This window comes from Pseudorca crassidens, chromosome 2 (assembly GCF_039906515.1).
Source record: "Pseudorca crassidens isolate mPseCra1 chromosome 2, mPseCra1.hap1, whole genome shotgun sequence".
Taxonomy (NCBI): domain Eukaryota; kingdom Metazoa; phylum Chordata; class Mammalia; order Artiodactyla; family Delphinidae; genus Pseudorca; species Pseudorca crassidens.
Window position 1 is genome coordinate 98,122,024 of NC_090297.1, and position 6,000 is coordinate 98,128,023.

General features: G+C 56.7%; 1 protein-coding gene across 2 annotated transcripts in view; it reads right to left on the bottom strand.

Annotated features, from left to right (window-relative positions):
* Positions 1-5,656, bottom strand: part of KCND3 (potassium voltage-gated channel subfamily D member 3) — a 233,074-nt gene extending 227,418 nt beyond the window's left edge. Inside the window, exon 1 of one of the 2 annotated variants that reach the window (XM_067727257.1) lies at positions 5,001-5,656. The gene's annotated coding sequence lies outside the window, so the exon portion shown is untranslated. The remainder of the gene's footprint in view (positions 1-5,000) is intronic. The other variant, XM_067727256.1, reaches the window with a different exon arrangement.
* Positions 5,657-6,000: the final 344 nt, after the last annotated feature.

The following is a 6,000-nucleotide window of genomic DNA, read 5'->3' on the forward strand; positions in this document are numbered from 1 at the left end:
CCCCTTCACCCAGCCCTCCTGTTAGAATCCCACCCGTGCCTCACTCTCTCTGTGATGCGCCTTCCTCTCCCCACTCTGAAATTCTCTCCTCCTTTGGGCTCTCGGCACTTTGTTTGCCCCTCTTCCCTAGCACCTATCACCCTCTCGCCTGGATTACAGACACTCTCTGTCTTATTTTATTTATTTATTTATTTTTGCGGTACGCGGGCCTCTCACTGTTGTGGCCTCTCCCGTTGCGGAGCACAGGCTCCGGACGCGCAGGCTCAGCGGCCATGGCTCACGGGCCCAGCCGCTCCGCGGCATGTGGGATCCTCCTGGACCGGGGCACGAACCCATGTCCCCTGCATCGGCAGGCGGACTCTCAACCACTGCGCCACCAGGGAAGCCCTCTCTGTCTTATTAATCATCATGGCCAACAATAATTGAGCACTGACTCTATGCCAGGCACTGCACTGTCTCCTGTGGATCATCTCATGTAATCCTCACAGCAACCCCAGGAAGAAGTCTGAAATTCAGCAGTCTGCCAGCTGGAAAGGGGCAGAATGGGGATCCCACCCCACACCACGTGCCCTGAGGTGCTACACTGCTTCTCAAGGTCTTCCTGTAAGAAGAATAGCAGCTGATGTTACTGAAGGCTCCCTGCCAGCCAGCCCAGTACTGCATGCTTACACGGATCACCTCAGCCCACCCCACCAACACCCCTAAGGGGCAGACACCACTGTCGTCCCCATTTTGCAGGTGAGGAAGATGAAGTATGAGGAGGTATAACTGGCTAAAGGATGTAATAATTAGGCAGAGAGATTTAAACCCAAGCAGTTTCAACGTGGAGTTCAAGGGTATAGCCATGTCTCTTCCCTGTTTTCCCCATCCCACACTAAGCTCCTTAAGGGTAAAGGCCATGACACCTCAACACTTACATGACAACTTAGGAGGCAGTGTGGTCCGTGCTCAACCTACTTTTGGTAGGGGGGAACCCAGATTATATAGATGTCATTTGCAGTCCATCGATTTTACTCCATGCCATGCCTATCAGGGGTTTTCAAGGGTGGGCATTCTCTCTCCAAACACTCAGTAAACTCTGAAGATAGATCTGAATAGAATGAACCCAATTTAAGTGCCTCTGACTCCCTGTGGCTCTCAGTGGAGTTTTCCCAAAGAGCCAATCTCTGCCTCAGTTTCCCCCTCTTCATGCTAAGGAGCGTATTCACAGGTCCCTCCGCTTCCTCATAAAGGGAGGTTGATTCAGGTGTCACAGTAGACATCAGGAATGACAATGACATTCCTCTGAATGTCACCACTCAGAGAAGAGTAAAACAGCACAGGCCTGATGAGTTCTTGATTACGGGAACTGAGGAAAGAACAGGGGGTCATTCATCCACGGCAGTGAGTAATCCGCATGCCACTAATGCTGCCGATAGAGGACTTGGAAACACATCCTGTGCATTTGATATCTTTCTTCAAGAAATTTACCCTTATAACTCCCTGTATTTCCTTTAGGTTACTAGGAGAATCTGTAGTCCCTAAGCACACACATAGCTAGGCTTTCTAAGGGGCAAGGGAAGTTTGGGAAGCAAGACTACAATTTAAACATTGGTGACAAAATAATCCCAGTTCAGATTTAGCCAACATTTACTGAGCACTGACCATGCAGTGGGCACCGGTTTAAGCACTTTTACAGCAACAGTTAATTCATCCCCCCCAAATCCTATGACATGGGCATTTATGCTGACAAGTTTCAGAAAAGGAGCTGAGACTCCTTCAAAATGACTGTGCTCTACGTATATGGGAGTTGACGATCTTCCAATAGGCCACCGATCAGCTCACTGCCACATGGCTTTCTTGACCTAGGTGTAGTCAGATACTGATGTTCCCCATGGAAGACAGCAGGATGTATACTCCCCTCACCCTGTCCCCAGGCGGCAGAAAGCATGGGGTCTGGATGCCCTGCACTCCAGTTCCAATTCTCTCCTGAACTTGTGGAAGCAAGCCACCATTACCCTCTGGGCCTCACAGCCCTCATCTGTCAAATGAGATAACTGGACGAGAAAGCGACAAGGAGATCTTTAGCTCGAATAATCCTTGATTCTACTGGATCCGGGACATCAAGCCTGTAGCTCAGGTCTCGCTGAGACCCCTCCATGGCAGTCGCCCCTGCAAAGCAGGAAGCAGACGATCTGGGTTTGTTGCTGTGGGGACAGAGTTAGTCTGAGCCTCCTTTTAGAGGGCAGTTCTGGGAATGCCTGCTGAGGCTAGTGCCCAGAAAAGGGCACACAACCTGCACCGCTTAGAACTCAAGGCAATCAAAGGCCCAGTTCATCCACAGAACCCCTGGCCACCCCCCTGGAGGGTAAAGAGAGCCAGGCTCCTGACCCTGGGCCCTGGACCTCTGACTCTTAACATTCCCACTTTATCCCAGAATGGAGCTCAGAAAGGCAGGAACTTGAGGGGTTCCAGTGGCAAAGAGTAAGAGACCACTGAGCCAAGAGGTACCCTGCAGCACCCTGCTTGGGCCAGGTATGCAGCTGTGCACCCTGAGAGTCAGTGCTGTTTCACCCTGACTCCCAAACCTCACTGCCTGCTACCTTCCTCTACCAAGGTGAGCCCCATCACCTTATGCTCTCCACCCTATGCCAATCTCCTCTTCTCCAAGGGCCCTGGGTATTTTACAAACTGCTCTCAGATGAATAACTGAGAGCTGGGGTAGGAGGAACAGTCCCTCTCTATCTATCATAAAAGCCTCTGGCCCCAAGGCCAAACTTTGACGCCATGCATTAATCCAGGACAATCTTCCCAAAGAAGGCCAGGCAAGAGCTAGGCTGTCTCCAGAGCTTCGAGCCCTGTTCCCCTGGTAAAAGGTACCAAAAAGGGAGGAATTACCCCATTGCTACTTTCTGTGTGAGTGTGTATGTGTGTGTGTGTGTGTGTGTATGTGTGTGTGTGTGTGTGAGTTTTGAAGGGGAGGAAAAGTGTCGCCACCAGATACCATGCCTACGGCCATACCAGCCATACCCTCCACACAAACCCTGTCGGCATGACCCGGCTCAAGCAGGGCTTCTCCAAGGCCATCACCACAGCGCTCACCCCGTGATGGGCACCAACACTTCCTGGAGCCGACCTGGGTATGAATTCCTGCAACAGGCACAACCGTGCGGCCCCATTTCCAGCCAATGGCACTGCACAGGCCTCAAATGCCAAGGTTTTACTAGGACGTGGACGCCTTACAAATGAAAAATCTGAAGCTATTTTTGTTTTTGGCAGAAGAGTTTGACAGTGGGAAAGATGGGGGTGGGGGAGGATGGGGAAGAGACATTTAAAACAGGTGAGTGCTGAAATGACACAGGGGAAAAAAAAAAAAAAAACTCCTGGAAAAGGGAAACACATTCGCCTGCTGTAAAAAGGCAGCCCTGTTAACCAACTTCTCCGGAGGAGGTAGAGGGCAAACGTGGGCAAAGTGACCAGGCAGCCTGTCCTGGGGATTGATACCTAACCTGAGCACAGGCGCAAGGCAACCAAAATGTCATGTCACCAAGGTCTGCCCTTCAGTGACCTCCGCAGAGAGCCGGGTATGGAGAGGCTCTGGAAACTTTTACTTTCCACGATTTTACGACACATCGCTCAGCCCAGAATAGGGCCAGTCTGGGGGAGGAGAAGGTCCTGACAACCCAGGGGGCATTCTCCTGTGCCCACAGGGTTTGCATAAGCAGGCATGAAACTGACAGAGTGGCAAGCTGGGGATCTTGGGGTACAGGCCTGGGACACACACAGAGCTCCTCTTCTCCTGCACTGCCACTCCCAGGCTGGCCAGGGCACTTTCCTGAACTCTTGTTTTCTCCTCCAGCCTCTTCAACAGCGAAAGGGAACAAGCCACTAATCTTTCTTCCTCTGGGGGTCCCTTGTGTACTTGCATTTTATTGCATTCAAGTAGAGACAAGGAAAAATAAACACATCTATTCCCACCCCTCTGCCAACATGCCCACATGGGGAAAGATACACATGTTCTGCACTGAATTCCTACTGGCCCAGGCTGCCTTTCTACAGACATTTAATATCCAGGTTCCCTTGAAGTAATGGTAAAAAAAGGCGTAAACCTAACCATCGCTGTGAATTCATGCAAAATACACCATGCACCACATAGCAACCAGGTCTTAAATAGATCGCATTGTACCTAGGATCGCGAGAAAGTTCAGGCACCCTCTCCTAAGAAATACAACCGAGCCTTCTCTTTGCTATCAGATTCCAGGTCCGGAACCTCAGCCTGTTGCTGACATATCACGGCTGCCCGGGATAAAAGCAGAACATCTTGGACTCGATTCAAATGTCAACACTAAGCAAGTGCAGGAATTTAGTTGATTCCAGGTAACTTCTCTGCCCAGTCCCTTCAGCGCCTCATCCCCAGTGTAAACATCTCGCAAAGTGAGTCTTTCGGAACGGCCTCCCCCGGGCCGCGTTGGCCCACGGTGTCACTCAGAGACCCTTCCCCGAGCTCGCAGGGTGGAAGCGGCGTCGGACAGGACCAGATGTGCGGGCCCCCAGCCTCTGGTAGGCACACCGACGGATCGCCCGGCTGGAGAACTTTCTGAAGCGCCCCAAACTGCTCCCTGCTTCCACCCTCAACCATTTCTCTCCTTCTCCCCTCACAAGGAGCGAGGGACCGAGCGAGCCGTCGCCACCTGCCGCCGGATCCAGTGGCGCTGCCTCTGGCACCCCCGAGGGAAGGCAGGCCAATGGAAGGAGGGCAGAGGTTCACAACCCCACCTCCAAACCTCACAGCGCCTAGCTGCCCCGGAGGTGGCTCCGCAGCCCAAGGGAACCGACGCCCCCGGGCCGGCTGCCTGCTCCCCCACGGCGCCAGCCCCACCCCCAATCCTTCCGGCGCCCCAGCGCCCACCCACCCGGGTGCAGGAGTGGGAGGGTGCCGCGTGGGCAGCCGGAGCAACAGGCGTGGGAGCAGCGCTCCTCGCACTTCCTGGCTCCTGAAGGCTCGGTCGCGTCCCTCTTACCTTCGGCGAAGCGAGCCCCGGGCCCCGCACCCCGCGCCTCGCGCGCGTGAGGAAGCTGAGGCCGGGAGCCGGGGGCCGCGGAGGCGCCGAGAACCCAGCAGCGCGGGGAAGCGCCCAGCAGCCGCGGCTCGCGCCGCTCCTCCTCGCCGGCGAAGTCTCTCTCGCTCCCTCCCTGGCTCGGTCCGTTCGTGCGTCTGTCTGTCCGTGGGGCCCTCCCTCCGCCGCTGCCGCCGCCGCTCCAGCCCCGGCTCAGCAGCGCGTTCCCTCCCCGCTTCGCCGCTCCGCTCTCGGGCTCGCGGGCTCGCGGGCTCCCTCGCTCGCGCCCTGCCCCCGCCGCCGCTGGCGCCGCGCGGAGAGGAGCCCGGCGGGCCACCGGCTGCCTGACGAGGTCCCTCTCCCGAGGGGGGAGGCGGTGGGGGCGCGGCGCGGGCGGGGCGGAGAGGAGAGTCCGGGGGAGGCGGCGAGGCTGCGCCCTCGTCTCCCTACCGATTCCCGGCGGCCGAGCGGCTCCAGGCCGGGCTCGAGAGCGCGGGGCCGCCAGGCAGCGGAGGGAGAGATGAGGAGGACCCGGAGGCTCGCCGCGGGAGGGTGCCCAGGGCGAGGGCGTGCTAGGGGGAGTGACTCCCCGTGAGAGGGTGTGTGTGTGTGTGTGTGTGTGTGTGTGTGTGTGTGTGTGTGTGTGTGTGTGTGTGTGTGTGTGTGTGTGTGTGTGTGTAGAGGGGCGCGCGCGTGAGCGAGGGTGGGGGGCAGGGAGACGAGGCAGAGCCTGGTGCGTCTCCCCAGGCCAGTGGAGGAATCCTAGGGTGTGCCTGGAGGTGGTGGAGTGTGCCTACGCGGGTGTGAGCGCGTGTGCCAGCGAGGGTGGGCCGGGGGTGAGCGTGGCAAGGTGAGCGCGGCCTGGGAGTGGGGGCGGAGCGGGGAGTAGGCGTGAGCGTGAGCTCGGGGGCGTGTGTGCTGGCGACCCGGGGAGAGGTGGAAGGGAGCTCCAGTGTGTGCGCGC